The sequence below is a fragment of the Rousettus aegyptiacus genome, unplaced genomic scaffold, assembly GCF_014176215.1.
Source record: "Rousettus aegyptiacus isolate mRouAeg1 unplaced genomic scaffold, mRouAeg1.p scaffold_m13_p_8, whole genome shotgun sequence".
NCBI lineage: Eukaryota > Metazoa > Chordata > Mammalia > Chiroptera > Pteropodidae > Rousettus > Rousettus aegyptiacus.
In genome coordinates this window covers 33,146,620-33,164,434 of record NW_023416311.1, presented here as the reverse complement: position 1 = coordinate 33,164,434, position 17,815 = coordinate 33,146,620, and positions in this window count along the sequence as shown.

Below are 17,815 nucleotides of genomic sequence, written 5' to 3'. Positions count from 1 at the left end.
AACAATCATTCTTGAAATCTATGACCTTAGATTACCAGTTTAAATAAAATGAGGAAAATGAAGCAAAAGGAAAGCAACCTAATCAAATATTCTCTCTTTTCTGTTTCTATACCTCTGTAGGTTGTCTCCTCAATTAATTCTCCATCTGCATTGGATATTAAGAAAATCTTGCATTAGTGTAATGTTAAACAACTGTTAGGTTGTATATTTTTATATTTCTTGTACTGGTTTTCATATGTATAATTCAAGTTAATGCTTTCTAAAGTTGGAACACTTATGGGTGCAATGTCATTGTCACTAACATAATGATTCACCCCCTCGCCAGTATAGGCCTTGGGCTACACTCACTACTGGGAGCTGTTTAGAACTTCCCTGCTGCATAACCATAGACAAATCCTGACTTGCTGTCTTAGATAAGCTTCCAAGAATGTTTTTCTAACTACCACTCTAGTCAGAAGTTGTAATAAACTCAGAAAGGGAAGTGCTAGTCCTTTAACATCACTTATCATACAATGAAATTATCTTATTTTTAAATTAATATGTCTTTTCCTATTATAAGTTCCATAAGAGCATTTTAAAAATTGCCTGCTACAATAGGTGCTTATTAATATCTGCTGAGGAAGAGAATGGATGACTGAGCAAGAAGCAGAACAAATTTGCAATATTTCTGGACATTCTCAACCAACATAGAAGAATGAATGGAAAGGACTCATTACTCATTACTATTTATCAATTACCTTTGACAATATCTTACTTTATATTTCAATGGTTATAATTTTTTCTCAATAATTCATACCATTTTACTTTTGATTACTCTAAAAAGACTTTAAATCTTAGTCTGACTCTTCTTTATCAATAACTTTATCCAGAGTTAACTTATGCTTATGCTCAACTGTTATTTTTTCCTTCTTTCTTAGCATTACATGATTTAATGGATATCAGAATTTTGATTTACATATTCATTTTGAGAAGGTAGCTGTGTTTTGTTCTGTATTTGGTTTTTCTTATTGTGTCTGGGATAATGGGGTTTTTTAAATCTTTTAAAATTTACTGAAGCTTGTTTTACAGTATAGCAAATGGTTCAGAGAAAGTTTCATTTGCAGTTGAAAAGACATGTATCCTGTTGTTGTCCAAGTGGCTTATTCTATAGATATAAATGTCAAATAGGTTGAATTGGTTGATGGCATTATTCAAGCCTTCTATATCTTGGCTGATTTTCTGTCTAGTTGGCTTTCCATTACTGAGAATGGATACTAAAATTTGCATTACTGTTGAATAGTCTATTTTTCCTTTCAATTCCTTCACTTTTTGCTTTATGTATTGTGGGGCTTTAGTTCTAGGTGTGTAGTACACACTTAGAATTGTTATATCTTCCTGATATGTTGACCCTCTTGTCATTATGAAATGACTTTCTTTTTCTCGAGTAATCTTTCTTGTCTCAAAATCTATTTTGTCTAATATTAATATAGCCAATAGAACCATTATAATACCATGCAGAATAAATTTTTAAGAAAATGACTGTAACAGAGTTTACACAAAATATTTTGTTCTATTTTTGTTCTTTATATGAAGCTGCCATCAGACACTTGATTGCTACACTGATTTGAGAGTCTAAAGAACTGTATAGTCCATACTTATCATACTTTGATACATGGTTGCCATAGTAAAATATGTAAATAATTAATCTTTCCATGTGAAACATCTCTGAAGATCATTTTAAATATTTCCCTATGATGAAGCATTACTCTCTGAAATCAATTAAAGTATTCATAAAAATAAAGTCTCACATAAACTCCTAAAATGGACAGAAATAAAAAATTAATAACACTTTCACGAATTCATAACAACTCATCTAATTATGTAGCAACATTACATAGTAAAGCATATAACTTTAGGTATTATTCTTTGGCAGAGTCTATAGCTCAGCATAATAAATATTTTGGTGAAAATTTAAATCATAGAACAAAGACCATTCAGCAGATTTTGTTAATATATAATCAACCAACTGAAGTCTTTGAAGAGAAAATATAATAAACCTTATGGCAAATACAGAATAAAGTATTTCAGGTATCTTTTATTCCTACTTCAAGATAAATCTGAGCTAAACTACAATTAACATTAACATAGAATCTATTTTGTTTTTAACAATATTTGAATAGGGGATATTTTTTGCTAAAATAAAATTTCATTGGCTTTGGTTTCAGTGACATAAATACTGAAACTATTGTTCTTCTTTAAAAATATAACAAATATTTACTTATTGTCTAGGGTGCACAAGACTCTATATGTAACACTGGATATATATGAGTGCAAAGAGCTTTCTGTCTAGTTAGACTGTCTGCAGGGAAAAACATCGTGTGATACAGTCAGCCTTAGGGAATGTGAGAAAGTACCTTGGATGACTAGTAACAGGTATTGAATGGCAAATAGGAGTTCTCCAGGTGAAGATGATGGAACATGACAGATATCCCAGGCTGAGGTAGTAGTACGCATAAGAGATTGAAAGCAGAAGATATTCTCTAAAAAGATCAGTTCACTTTAGTATAAAGTGGCAAAATTGGAAGACTAGAGACAGGTAATAAAAATCCTACCATAAACCAAAGTGAGAAGGAAGATGGACTTTTCTTAAGTAGTGTGAATGGTCGTGGAAAGAAATGGATGAAGTTCAGAGATTTAAGGGAGGAAAATGACATGACATGTATTTTTCTTGAATATGCAGGCAGAAAGAGGAACATGAGGAGGATGATTCCCAGAGAAGTAGCTTGAGTAAGTAAATGACTAGGGTTTCATTTATTAGGATTAAAAAGTCAAGAAGAATCATGTGTAGTCATTAGGAAGGAAGTTGGAAGCAGGAGGACCATGTAAGCAAGGTGATAAATTTGTTTTTAAACATGTTAGTATAAGTGATTTCTAACATGTTAGTTTATCTACTAGGAGATACCTAGTAGATATCCAATAGTCAGATAAATTCATTCTGAATTTTAGGAGAGATCTCTAGTAATATAAAATTTTAAATCATCAGATTATAGCTTGAAGCTATGGAATTATCCATAGAAATCAGATTAAAAAGTCAAGGGCAGAACTTGGAAAATTAATTGGCAGCCTCAGGAAAAGGGGCCAGTGATAAAATTGAACAGAAAAATGCCTCTAAGGGTATAAAGTCAAGGAAGGGCAAATATCCCAGAAGTCAAATGGGAGTTAGTTACTACTACTGGAAATGAAGGCATGTGTTCTTTGTTTTTGTATATTTGGTGACTTTAATAAAAAAAGAATCCATAAAAGGGCTCAGACTACCACCACACTGCAGGGAATTGAGAGAATTCAGTATGTCATAGAGAACTGCTACAGAAATTTCCCTTTCCTGTTTGAAATAAGAATGCTGAATAAAATAATTGAATACTTAAGAGTAGAAGAATATCCAATTTCAAAATATGGCTGTAGGGGTTCAGAACATGTCACCCCAAAATATGCCACTGTAGTATACTGATTATTTTAAGTGGTAGGCACTTGAAAGACAGGAAATGCAGGGAATTTCTTCAACCAGGGAAGACTGACTCATCATAGAAGAGGTTAGAAGTCTTTACCCACCCCTGACATACTTTGTCACAAACTATCAATCTTCCTATCTATTCTTTTAAAGACCCATTTATCTATCACAAAAATCATTTACTCTTTGTGGAGAGGCCTACATTCTCCATCCCCTTTCCCTATTAAGACAGCATTTAATTCTGAATTCTAATTACTCATTTTTCCCTGGGCATCTCCCATGTATACATTAGGCATGCATGTTAATAAAGTTGTCTGTTTTTTCTCTTGTTAATCTGTCTTTTATCACAGGGACTCTCAGCTAAGAGCTCAGAAGGAAATAATTATTCCTTCCCTACAATAACAAATTTAAATACATAGCCAAACTTTCAAGAAAAAAAATCTTTATGTGCCAAGACTGAAGAGGAAACTCAAAGCCAGAGAGAAGAGTGAGAACTGAAGGCAATTGATCCACAGGGATACTGGAAACCAAGATGCAAACTGGAGGCTTGTGCTTTAATGCCAGCTGGAGAATTCGAGGCAAGGCCTCAGGCCTGAGCATAATGAACTTACTTATTATCAGCAGAACTTTCTGCATAAATTCATTACCACCCATGACAAAAGCCAGAAGTAAAACTTTACTGTACAGTAAATTTCTTAAAAGTGACTCATAAGTAATTGTAATCTCAAATTTGCAATATATGCAAGCGAAACTCAAGGTACAAACTATCATATAATCCCTGAAATCGAAGTGAGGAATTAGTATGAAAATAGGTCTTGCTTCTCACAAGTTCAGAGTCTCAGGAGAGACAAAGGTAAATTTACCTTCCAAAGTCACTTCCATAACTCAGTGCACTCTTAATAAAGACATCCTTCACTGAAGAAGAGCATTCTCTACAAACTATAAACCACATAAGGACATGAACCACCACAATGAAGAGTTTATAAATAATAAATAATAAAACTATTCTTTAAGTGTGTAAAGTTAATTTTTTTGTCTGTTTTCAAGAACCTGGGCTATGAAGAGAAGAAAAAAAAGGACATAAGCTGTATAAGCACATGGATTTAAGAACAAGAGTTAATTATGTGTATGTCTGGTAAAAAGAAAAAACTATTAGAATGGAAAAATTAAAATCACTTGAAAATTGGGTGAAAAGTCAGTGCTAAAATGTTTCCGAAGAAATATTTTAAGTGGAGAAATTAGCTATAATTTTATAGGAAAGAGAAACAAGCAGTAGTTTTCAATTTCATAACATGATCTCACTTAATTCTAACAATGGTGAGAATACTATACTGAATGATCTGCCCAATTTTTCTGCCATTAAAGACAAAGATGAGATCCAAATCCAGATTTTTTTCCTCATAATCCTTTGCAAGCCTCATGCAATAAAAATTCTAGTGAAACTCAAGCACTATTGTGGTAACCACATCAATCATTACAACATCTGAGTAAGAGCTATCAGCTATTTTTTAATCTCTATTTCAGAAATGAGGACATTATTATGCCATTTCCCCATAATAAGCCAATATGCCATGTAAGCTATGTGAATACATTAAAAATAGAGACCATGTTTCAACCAGATAGAGTAAAATCACTAATTTACACATGAACATTGAATAAGAATAGCATGAATAATTTATCACTGATTTGACCAGCTGTACTGCATTGTCTGAAGATACATAATCCTGCATGCACACACACAGTCTAGTTTATAACAATTATATGGGTTCCTATCTCTTATATTAGCTTTCATTTTAAATTCTATCTTCTTAGAATGATCTATCTTATCCAACCAATTGAAAATGGTTCACCCTGTTAAATTCTATCACTATCACTTTTCATAATAACTCCTCATTGAAACCCTGTTACCTTCTAGAACAACTTCCGAAACACTTCTATTTTGGAAGCACAAATTCAACATATCAAAAATTAGTTCAGAACATTCATTAAACTACTCAACAAATACTTATTTGCTACTAAGCACTAAATAGTTTTATAGGCATTTGGATACAGCAATAAATAAGGATACAAAGTCCCTGTCTATACAGAGCTTGATTCTCTAGGGGAATAATGTAAAAATAAAATTAATATAATACTATAATATAAACAAAATCAGTATAACATTATAGAAATTAGTAAAGTATAATGTATAACATTAGGACATAAAATTTGCATTATATAATATGTATTATGTTGTATACATACTATACATCAAATTCATCATTGCAGAAGATTGATGATCTTGACAATATAATACTAGAGATCATCCAAAATAAACATGGAGAAATAAGAATAAAAATAAAAGGTGAACAGAGTATAACGAGCTTTGAGATAACATCAATGGTTCTGACATATGTGTAACTGGAAAAATAATGGCTAATATTTTTCTAAATTTAAGAATAATAAACCCACAGATCCAAGAAGCTGAAAAAATACCAAGTACAATAACATTACCAAAAAAAACCTATACCAAAGTACATTAAAATCAAATTGTCTGAAACCAAACTGTCTGAAAACCGAACTTTGAAAGCAACTATGTGAGTGGGAAAAAAGATGACACATAGAAGAGTAAAAGTAAAAATGACAGCACAATTTTGGGTAAACAATGCAAGCCAGCAGACTGAATTTTCCTATATTACTTATAGAAAATATGATTAACCTAAAATTCTATATCAAATAAATTTTTTTTCAAAATAGGACAAAATAAATATCTCAGGCATTCAAAAGATGAAAGAATTAATTAACAGTATACCAGCACTACAGGAAATGTTAATGAAAGTCTCTCAAACAAAAGGAAAATGACAACAAATGACAATCTAGACCTACACAAAAGGATAAAGAGCACCAGAAATGTAACTATACCTGCAATTATAGAATACATACTTCTTATTGTGTAAAACTATTTAAAAGATGATTTACTATTTCAAGCAAAAATAATAGTGACATATTTTATTGTTTAGTTTGTAATATATGTATAGAAGTAAAATGTATGACAATAGTAGCACACCAGGCAGGGGAAGTGAAATGGAAGTATAATAATGTTAGATTTCTACACTATTAATGAAAATGATATAATAGTATAATGTTCCTTGAGGTTACACTGTGATTAAAAATATATTATATAAATGCTAAAACAATCACACACGTATACCAGGTATAGCTAATAAGCCAATAAAATAGATAAAATGAATCAAAAAATATGCAATTAGTTCAAGAGCATAAGAGAAAAAAGTGAGCAAAGAACAAATGGGTCAAACAGAAAACTAATAGCAAGATGGTAGATTTAAAATCAACTATATCAATAATCATACTAAATATAAGTGGTTTACACTCCTCAATTAAAAATCAGAGATCATCAGATTGTGTAAAAAACAAGTTCCAGCTATAATCTGCCTATCCACTTTAAAGATACAAATAGGTTAAAAGTTAAAAAATGGAAATACAAAACATGAAAAATAGTGGATCTCACCCAGAATTTATTGAATCTCAAAATTACAAACACCACCATAGAGAACCAAATAGCCGAGAATATGCAAGATAAGACTTCTAAAGCAGGCTTATAAAAGGATCAATCCAAATTAGAATTGGAAATCAAGGAGCTCTGAGACTCTCCTTTTGAAGATGAAATAGAAGTCTAAACAATATATAGAACCAGAAAATTCATTAGATGCTACAGTAAAATATGTCACTATTATTTTTGCTTGAAATAGTAAATCATCTTTTAAATAGTTTTACACAATAAGAAGTATGTATTCTATAATTGCAGGTATAGTTACATTTCTGGTGCTCTTCATCCTTTTGTGTAGGTCCAGATTGTCATTTGTTGTCATTTTCCTTTTGTTTGAGAGACTTTCATTAACATTTCCTGTAGTGCTGGTATACTGTTAATTAATTCTTTCATCTTTTGAATGCCTGAGATATTTATTTTGCCCTATTTTGAATTAACTAATGATAAAAACAAATGTAATTTCTCCTCTCAAGGAAATAAAAAAGGCATCCGTAAAATCTAAAATCTGGTAAGAAAGTGATTATTTAAGTAGAAAAAAAAACAAAACTAAAATGCAACTTGAACTTGAGTAACTATGTATAAAAAAGTAGAACCCAATTAATTGAATATTAGAAGCTGTTCTTTCCAGTGGTTTCTGGGCCAGGACACCGCAATTGTAGACAAGGAATACAGTACTAGCACATTGCCAACTTCATCAGTTGTGAATACTTGCATGGTAATAATTAAATACTTATATATTAGTTATCAAACTTTAATTTGTGATATTCAATAGGAAGGTCTAAATTTGGTTAAAAAGCAGAATACAGTGTTTTCAATCTTGATAATGTTGGAAGGAATAAAGAAGTTGAGAAAAAATAAGGGTGTTATAGTAGGAAGTCAAGAAAAAGAATTTTAGATATATTTATAACAAAAGAAATAAACAATAGAAAAAATAAATATACATATAACTAACTGGGAGAGTGATCATTTAAGTAAAATACACATTTGTAATAGCACACAGCCAACAAACATCATTGATGAATCAATCAATCCTATAAACATAGACAAATTTATGAAGGTAATATAAAAAGAACTAAAACTGAAACAGTAACAGAAGCTTCTAAGAAGAGTGAAAGAAGAGGGTGGAAGGGATAGATACTGATAGTTTATCCACATTAACTCTTCTGTATTATTTGATTTTTCAAAATGTCTAAATATTACTTCTATTTACTTTGGCTAATAAACAAAGTTAGTAAAATACCTCCCAATATGCCCACTCCATATCCATGCCACAATGCCTTTCTTGGTTTCGTATTTTCAAATTGAGTCTATACCTTTTAAGACAATCAAGTACAACATTAATTTCTTGCTCTTCAAAACTCCTACATATAATTGGTTATAAAATAATGTAGATTTATGATAAATTTTATTATGGATGCTGCATTTAAAATGAGTGCCTATAGTACAGAAGGGGAAAAAGTTGTTTTCAGAATTCAAGGCCCTCTCCATTATGACTCAATTGATTTTTCAATTTTATCTTCCTCTGACCTCCTATATGATCCATTTCCTACTGCCAGACTGAGGCCATATGTAAATGTCCACTATCCACACATACATTTAAAATAATATTAGGTGCCTGCAATGTGCCAGTCACTGCAAGCAATCAGTTATAAGAATATGTAAAACATGGTCAGTCATGGTGCATGCCACAGAGGTTTAATATTCAGGAATATCTCATCCAAGGTCTTCATGAATCTCGGATTGACAAACACCATCATAGAGAAACAGAAATCTAAAATGAAATGGAGATAGATACTAACAGCATTTCAGTTAGTCTCACTCCACACATCTGCTTCATAAGCTACACAATACAGAATCTTTCCTCAGCAAAAGTACAAAGCCATGTAGAGTAGGTCTTTGGGGAGTTGTCTGAAGAGAGTAGAAACTGAAACTATGAAAACACTAAATTTTGAGGTATATTTTATAGTAGAGCTCTCAGCTGAAGTTTCTTTCTCCTAACAACTGCTGCTCCAAAATAATCTCCTCCCCTTGTCTATGGCCATGCTACCCTGAACAAGCCCAATCCTATCTTATCTCAAAAGCTAAGCAGGGTCGGGCGATATTAGTACTTGGATTAGGAGACCACCTAGGAAGACTAGGTGCTGTAGGCATAAAAAATAAAAAAATAAGAGATTGCAAGCTGACAAGGTCCTTGCAATCTGTGAGGTCAACCAAGGGTTACCTTGCCTAAAAAAAAAAAAAAAAAATTTAAATAATCTCCTTCTGAAAATTCAATATATTTACTCATATTGCTCATTTATTCATACTACTCATTTAGTTATATTGTCTTCTGGAAGTATATGTTGATGTCTTCTCTTGCTACTTCACCTTTCACTTGCACATGTGTGTGCATGCTCTGTATTTTCAATATGGATGTAGGACTGTGTGTTATACTTCTTTGTACTCCACAAAGTATCCAGAGAAACTTTTTATACAGAATCAAAGATGAGATGCTATTGATGGAGGAATTAAATTTATATTGACATCAAATTGTTGAACAATTAAATAGCTTGCTCTTTTAACTACTTATTTGAAGCCATAATACAAATTGCTAATTGAAGTTTTTAAAACTACTGACCCAGTTATTGATCCCATATAGACCAGTCACCAAAGAACTTCTGGAAAGCCTACCCTTTTACTGAATTAAGAAAATTTCATTTAAAAACAGAACCTAGTAGCTGTTTCTGCCAATCTTATATGATTTATAAGAATTTATCATCTGAAAAGTTATTGGATCTCTGATAAGGATTTAGAAATTATAAGCCTAAAACAATTATAATTCTCAAGTGTAGCATATATATAATTTGTGTTATCAAAGATGTGATCCTCCTCACTTTAGGAGCCTGATATTTGAAAAGTGGATGGTAATATTTTATTCTGTAAGGTAGATGTTAATATTATCTTTCATTCTTAGCTGATATTATTATGAAATTAATGCCAGGAGCTCAGGGCTTTATGTTGCACCTAATTACAATATAGGAATCTCTGCACCAGAAGTTTAAATGTTAAATACCCACGCTTATTATATGTGTTATTCAAATTGCTCAGACAGAAAAAGTTATGACTAAACATTCTCCACCCCTTTAGGAGCTGTGAACCAGCCAATATTTGAGTTGCCAAACATGAGAGAACACAAAATACTATGAACAGTACAAAAGACTGGCGGTACATCTCAGAAAAGAAAGCAAGGATGTTCAAAGATAACACCACTCTGATTCCAAAACCATTCTAAATATATATATATATTAGTGTTTCAAGTAGTTTTAATAATAATTCAATCCATTCTATAATAAGTGAAAGATTTATTATATGAAAACACCACCAGGGTATAGTAGACAAGAGAAAAACATATTCTAGTTGAAATACGTCCAGGATGACTAAGGTTTTAAGAAGAGGGCTTACAACCTACAGAAAAATTAGCTTAAATTCAACTATCAGTTACTATACACCTAGAACTTCACTAAATCTATAGAAGAATGTAAAAGAGGGAAAAGGTATTATTCTTAACCTAAAGTAATTTAAGGGTCTAGTTGAGTTGACTATGAATAGTCCTGAAGAAATAAGCAGAAACTACTTAAAGGAAATTAAATGTGATATATAGTATTGTTGTAAGACTATAGGAAATTCAAAATAAGAGAAAGTCAATGTAGAGCAAAATTAGTCACAGCAAATCTCAGGGACAGGGTGAATCTTCAACCGAGTTTTGAGCCATGTGTTAACCATGTGTACTCCACATGGCGTAGTATGTGGTTTCATTTGGATTTGGTGGGTATCCAAGCTAAGGAGAAGAGCCAAAGTTAAGACAGGAAATGAGTTAAGTATAAATACAGAACAGAAAGGGGACAAAAATTCAGATAGAAAAACTGGGCCCATTGTGAGAAAGCCTGAACGGATGGTCAGAAAAGCAAGCTTCTGGTGGTCCCTGAAGGACGAGGAGGCATGGTAGGATCTGGGCAGCAGAATGAAACAATGAAATGGAATTCCAAGTATAATAATCTAACAAAGAAGTGCAGGACAAAATGTAATCCACAGAAACTTTGGCAGGAAAGAGAATGTTTAAATAATCTTGGTATATGGGAATAAGAAAGTAAATCGAGGTCCTGACAAATAGAAAGGAGGGGAAACATCACATCATAAAAAATTCTCCTACACAACTGTCTCCCCACGTTGCAGATTGCTCAGTGTTTACCCACATCAGGAAACAATGTCTTGCAGATCTTGCAATCAAAGCCCAATGGCAACATGGCATTTGGAAAAATGCTCTTTGCACAGGCTAGATTAGCCAGTGGAGCTTCTTGGGCCTCATGGCACTGTGGTGCAGACACTCTTTTTCCCACAGTAGAAAGAGATTAAGGTCACCCATTGTGCCAGTCCTCAGAAGAGAGTTTGACAGCAGCAAGAAACAGGGCACAGTAGAGTATAAATATTCTGTTACCAGAGTAAAGAACTGTGAGTTGAAAATGAAAGCAGTAGACCTGCTGTGTTTTGTTTAGTCACCCAGGGAAGGCTTGAATAAAACTCTTACTTGTATTTTTTTCCACTGTTAACCCAGGTTAACCAAATTGACAGGCTTTTTAAAAATTTAGACTACTATTACTTTTACCATAACTTCCCTTGTTGTTGTTAATGAGATTATTTTTATTATTGGAATTAGATGGGAATAACAAAAATAACCTAACTGTTAAAATCCCCAAGCCATATTTGACTACAGTTATAAAGTTGTTCCTACTCAGTAACTTAGGAAATTAAAAACACTAAATCTAGGATTTTCTCCACTGGGATCTAATCCAGTCCAATTTAGAAGTTGAGGATTTATAAAGGCTTTTCTGAAAGAAATGGGAAAACGTCAGCTACAATTTCTTGCTAGACTTGAACCGAATCTATTAACCTTGCCCAGAGAATATAATGTTACAGTTATCTCATTTACAATGTTATTGTGCATGATTTAGGGCCACAGTACAAAGCCTCAAGCTAGGTTTTGTAGTTTTCAGTTAAATTTACATGTCTATAATACAAATGATTTTTTTCTTGTTCAGATAAAAAGATATTAAAAAGTGATTTATAATATTTCAGTAGGATAGAAAATATACAATATAACTTAGTCTACCAAAGAGAAAGAAACATAGTTAGACAGCTATTATGAATATGTACGTTCACACCGCTTAGTGCGTCCCGTCTTTTAATGTACGTCTGGTTATCAATCACTAGACATCTTTTGAATGACATTATATTTAGAATACAATGAGACATGAGCCTATATGAAAATCAGATTTAAAATAACAATCAAAACGACAAAGAAAAAAATATATCTCTATGCAGTTTACCTAAGATCATGGATGCTAAAAGTAACTTAGGTACCACCATTTCTTTGAACATGTCATCTACTTAACACCTAATATAATGATCTTTAAATATGTCACACAAAAGCCTCTTTAACATTATCGCCATTATTAAAATCCAAGAAAAGTTGCTTTACCATAGACTCTAAGAGTTTGAGATTTGATTGGGGATATTGTGTTTTATTGGAAATGGCCGCTATAATTCCACTTGAAATGGCTGCTATAATGACCTACAACTGAAAAGTCAATACCAGTTTCAAACTAAAGACTTTGTAACACTTTTACTAATTAACAATACCCAGTGTCCTATAAATTTTAAATAAGATAAAAAAATCTCTCATGTGTCTCAATATAGGTCATACAGCATATACAAATATTTCAATGTTATATAATATCAAATAAGTGTTATACATTAAGATTGCAATTAAAAATTAAAACCCTACTGCTCAAGCTCAATTCATTGACAATACATACACATTTATTGCTGTAGAGAGAAATGTATGTATATCAAATCAATAAATGTATGTATATCAAATCAATTCTAATTGTTTTCCTTGTATATCAGTTAAAATTATATTCAGCTTTTAATAACACAGAGCTAAAATATCAGAGAATTGAAGATGATATAGATTTTTTTTCTCACAAACATGCAACTAAGATAGGCATAACAGTTCCATGTACCAGTGGGAAACCTGGTATCTTCTATCTTTTTGTTCTGTAATCTTTAGCAGATGGTTTTCATCTCCTGAATCACCACATACTCAGAGCCATCTTGTCATTCTCAGGGTAAACTCAGAGTCATCTAATTTTCACAAGATAGCTTCTGGAGTTCTAGTTGTCGTACCCACATTCCAAAGTCAGGAGAAAGGATAAAAGAAACAGTTTAGAATATACCTGCCATCTGAGTAGGCTCACCATAAAGAATTTTCCCTGAAAATGCACATGAATATTTCTGCTTACATCTTACCAGTGCCTTCAATGGAAAGTGGAAAACACAGTTTGTTCACTAGAACCAATGCTACTGGTAATATTCCAGGATGGGGGGCGGGGGGGAGGTGGGGGGGGGTCAAAATTTTATGTATTTAATTGCTTCGTTAGCTGTTACATACATATTTATGAATAATATATCCTTTTCACACACTATCTTTATCTTAATGATTTTAATTATAAAGTACATATCATCTGATATTAATCTGCCTTTTTGTATTTGTGTTTTGTGGGTTTTTTTCACAATCCTGTGTTTTTAATGTTTACAATGAGTGGATAGAAGTTATATATTCTTACTTTCGGACTGCAAAATAGCAACACAAAGAGATGTTTTCTTTCTGGCTTTTTCTTTAGAAGAAAAATTTCCAATATCTTGCTCAGTAGATAGAAATTTTGCTGGTGTTTATTCATGCATGGCGGCTGGAGTCTAACTGTTGTGCCTGTAGTTAACCCCCCTTTTTATTCCTGTGCCTGATCCACACTTCCTGCCATTCCTGCCATCTCTAAGCCCTGAGCCTCTTTTTGCAAATTCTCCAAAGAGGAGAGCTCCATATCTCCCACCAATCTTCATTTCCCTTATTTGAATTAAGGCAATACATAGCTAATAGTAAACTTCTCTAGGAATAGGGAACTAGTAAACTCAATTCAAAATTATACAATTAAAAATTATTTTAAATTACTTTGCTGCTGTTCAGTAAAATATCTCCTATATTACAAAAAAGTGTGCATGTTTAAGACTATCATTAGCTTTATGGAAATGGTTTAATTGGCCTACAAAGATAAACTGTATCACAAAAAAATTAGGTCAAGATTTGACTATTCGTATATTTCCCTTACAAAGATAATTTTCATCATAACTAAAAATTCAGGTTAATCTAGTGAAAACTGAGTTCTCCCCGATTGTTTTCAAGTCTATTCAAGTATTATCTTACAGTTACTAGTGATACCACAGGTAAATAGTTCCTTGACTTGAACTGGAAACAAGATTTAAATGGCTCCTTAGTTCTTTAAAAAAAAAAAAAAAAAGTATATGTCAATGCACATAACTAGAAGAGTTGATCACTTTCAATTTCATAGTCAAAAAGACAAGAGTGAGCAGAGAGAGCGTCATTTTAAGCTTTGAATTTGTTAGCTGCCTCTGATACATTACAATCAATTTTAGTGACTTCGATTTAACCAACCTTGATTAGACAAGTATTCATTTATTCAAAAGGTTCTCAGGTTCTAATAGAGGAGGGAAAAAATTATGAATTAGGTGGCGATTGCGTGTTTATATTTTTATTAATTTATGAAGTACAGTTGCCCATTACCTATGTAAATAGGTTATTTATATTTATTTTTTTCTTTCTAAATGACTCAAGGTGGAGCTTCATGCTACTAGGTAATATTTTTAATTGCTAATATATTTGACTACCAATGGTTTTGTTATATTTAAATGATAAGCCAATTCATGGTTAACTCTAAAAGGTAAAGTTCTGCATTGGATCTGAAAGTCCCCTGTTCTTCGTGTTCCTAATTGGGCAAGCAGTTTAGAGCTTCTTAGGAGGGCTTAGTGGAAGATATTCCTCTTTAGCCTGCCTAGACCAAACCTGAGATCAAAACACTTGACATGGTTGTCATGTTTACTCAAAGGTGATTTACCACAGAAATGAAAACAGGAAAAAAGGAAACTGGATCGAGAGAACCAAGTACTTTTTAAAATCCCTTACTTTTATCAAAATAGTTGATTTTCCAACTACTGATATTACTGAAGTAGTTATAAATAACATTTAGAAGAATCTCTTTAAAAACTCACTAAAGCAGCAAAGACACAGACTACCAAATACACTGGTGGAAAATCCAATTATTTTTTTGTAATTTTTTCCCTTATACGTACATAGAAAACTGTTTTATGATGCATTTGCCACCAAATACAAAGTTATTTTTATTATAAGGTTGAAACAATGATGAGAATAACTAAAATATAAAGACAAAGTAATCTCATTAAAGCACAGACTAGTTGCTGATACCGAAAGAAGAGTATAACTTGGTATAATGATTACTCTGGATAATTCATTTCTTTGAATCACCTATCTTTAGGTCAGAAATGTGAACTGACTTCAATTAAGCCTGGAAATTCCAGAAATATTAAAATATTTTCTATGGCCAGTATGTTGTGTTAAATTAAAATAATCTGTGCTTCTTAGGAGAAATGTTTAGAAGGAAAAAATTAGAGAAGTATAGAAGACAAAAAAATACATGGATCTACATTTTGCATATGTTGTTTGGGTTAATACTGATAAAATTCCTATGAAGTTCAAAATAGAGTCTCCTTCTGATAAATGGAAATATTGAGAATCAGAAAAAGTGTTTAAAACAACACAGTAATTAGTTGAATCAAGATTAAAAGAAAGGTTTGTCAGATTCCAAAAATCTCAGTAAATTTTACTAGATATGGAAATATAATTCATGGATATTAAATACAGAAAGAGAAAAAATATATTTAGACTATGTGATTTAAATCCTATTTGGTTGTTTTCTGAACTCTGACTCTCTCAAAAACAATACGCATACCAAATTTATGCTTGGAACTTTCTGAAAAACATTAAATAAACAAACTAGATGTGATAACTGAATGGGGAACTCTGTCATGCATCCCAGTCAACTACTATAAACTAATATCAGTATTTGCAATCATATTTATATTTCCATTTTTTACATAATTTAAAACCACAACATTCCTTATTTTTTAACAAACATATTTGTAAAAATAAAACTTAAGTGCTCATAATGTGAAGGAGCAATGCCATTCATTATACTTCATACTCCAAGTTCTACTTTCTAAAAATTACTACTTTTAACTTTTTCAGATTTTTAGCTGATATAAAGAATACATTTCTGACTCTTAAAAGTACTGTTACAACATTATTATCTGACATTATTTGAGAAATTATATACTGAATCTCTGCTTTGAAAGAGAGCATTAGATCACTAACATCCCATGTTTCTTCCCAATTTTGGTGAGTTATCATTTAGTTCTTCTACTGATTATTTTGGATATATAGTTGTGTCAGTCCCATTTTATCACTGCATCAACTTTTGAAAGTTTTCTTAAAGTATCTCTCAATCTTCATTATGCCATATGAAGCTACAAACATTCCTATCTTATATCCCAACGCTCCTTTTCTCTCTCTTTACATCTTCTTTCAGTTATACTTCTATTTATATATTGCAAAAGTTAAGTACATCTTATTTATAACCAGAAACAATAATTTCACTATTTAAAGCTATAGTTTGATTCTAAAAGTTTAAAACACTCTGTGTTTATATTACCATGACTGCATAAATATCATACACAAAATATTAGATAATAACCTAGGAATTCATGTGTCTGTGGGTTGAATACACAATTATTCTATTCAAATGAAAATATTCCTAATACACAAATATATGCAAGAATGACATTTCTTACATTTTATTTCTCAAAATTAAACTATATTTTGAGGGGCTTCATATAAAATAAGATATATAAATTTCTTTCCATGGATTTTCTTTCCATGGATTTTAATCATTGCCTTTCATTTTTCTTGTTAAGAAAAAAATTTTTTTTTACTTTATCATTAACATTATTTAACATCCTAATTTTATGGAATCTCTTCTCAAATAGACAGCAATCTACTTAAAACCAACCTATTTCTTTAGACTGTGTTAACCTAAAAATAAAAAGCCAAAGTGAGAGGCAACAAGAGTTTATTTGCCACCCAAAAGAATAACTATTCTTGAAGCACTGATTCAGGCTGAAATCTAAATAATGTTCTAATTAGGGGGTAAGGGCAAGGGTCTTTTTTATGAAAAAGGGAAGGAGTAAACGAGAAAGGAATTTCTATTGGTGTTAATAAGTCAGGAAGGAATTTCTATAGGTATTAAAAGCTAACTTAGTCTTCAGCTATACTTGGTGGTACTAATTCTAAATAATGTCTTTAAATCTCAGTCCAAGATTCAGAATATCTGCTTTCCTGCTCGTTTTACAAATGGTTTGTTTGAAATACAATGTTGGTTTGGCCCAGTCCAAAGCTTATTTTGCCCAGTTTAAACATCCGAAAGTTTGAAGAGTAAGATGTGCAAGGCAGCTCCTCTGAAATGACAACCCAGACTTCATTTGAAGTGGCTCCATTTATATTATTTTTTCAAAATCGATTGAATGTGTTTATTTCTGTAATACAAAAATATTATGTTTCTACAGGGTCTCCATATTTATGCCTCCCATTCTATTTTCTAATTTCTGGTGATTATATTATTAGTTTTATATACCTGTCTTCATTCAGTAATGAAAGAATAATATATTTATAACATTTATAGCTTTATAGTTTAGAACCTATAATTAACCAAAAATATTTGAATTTTCAGTAAATATTTTCCTCAGGATTGGAGAAACTA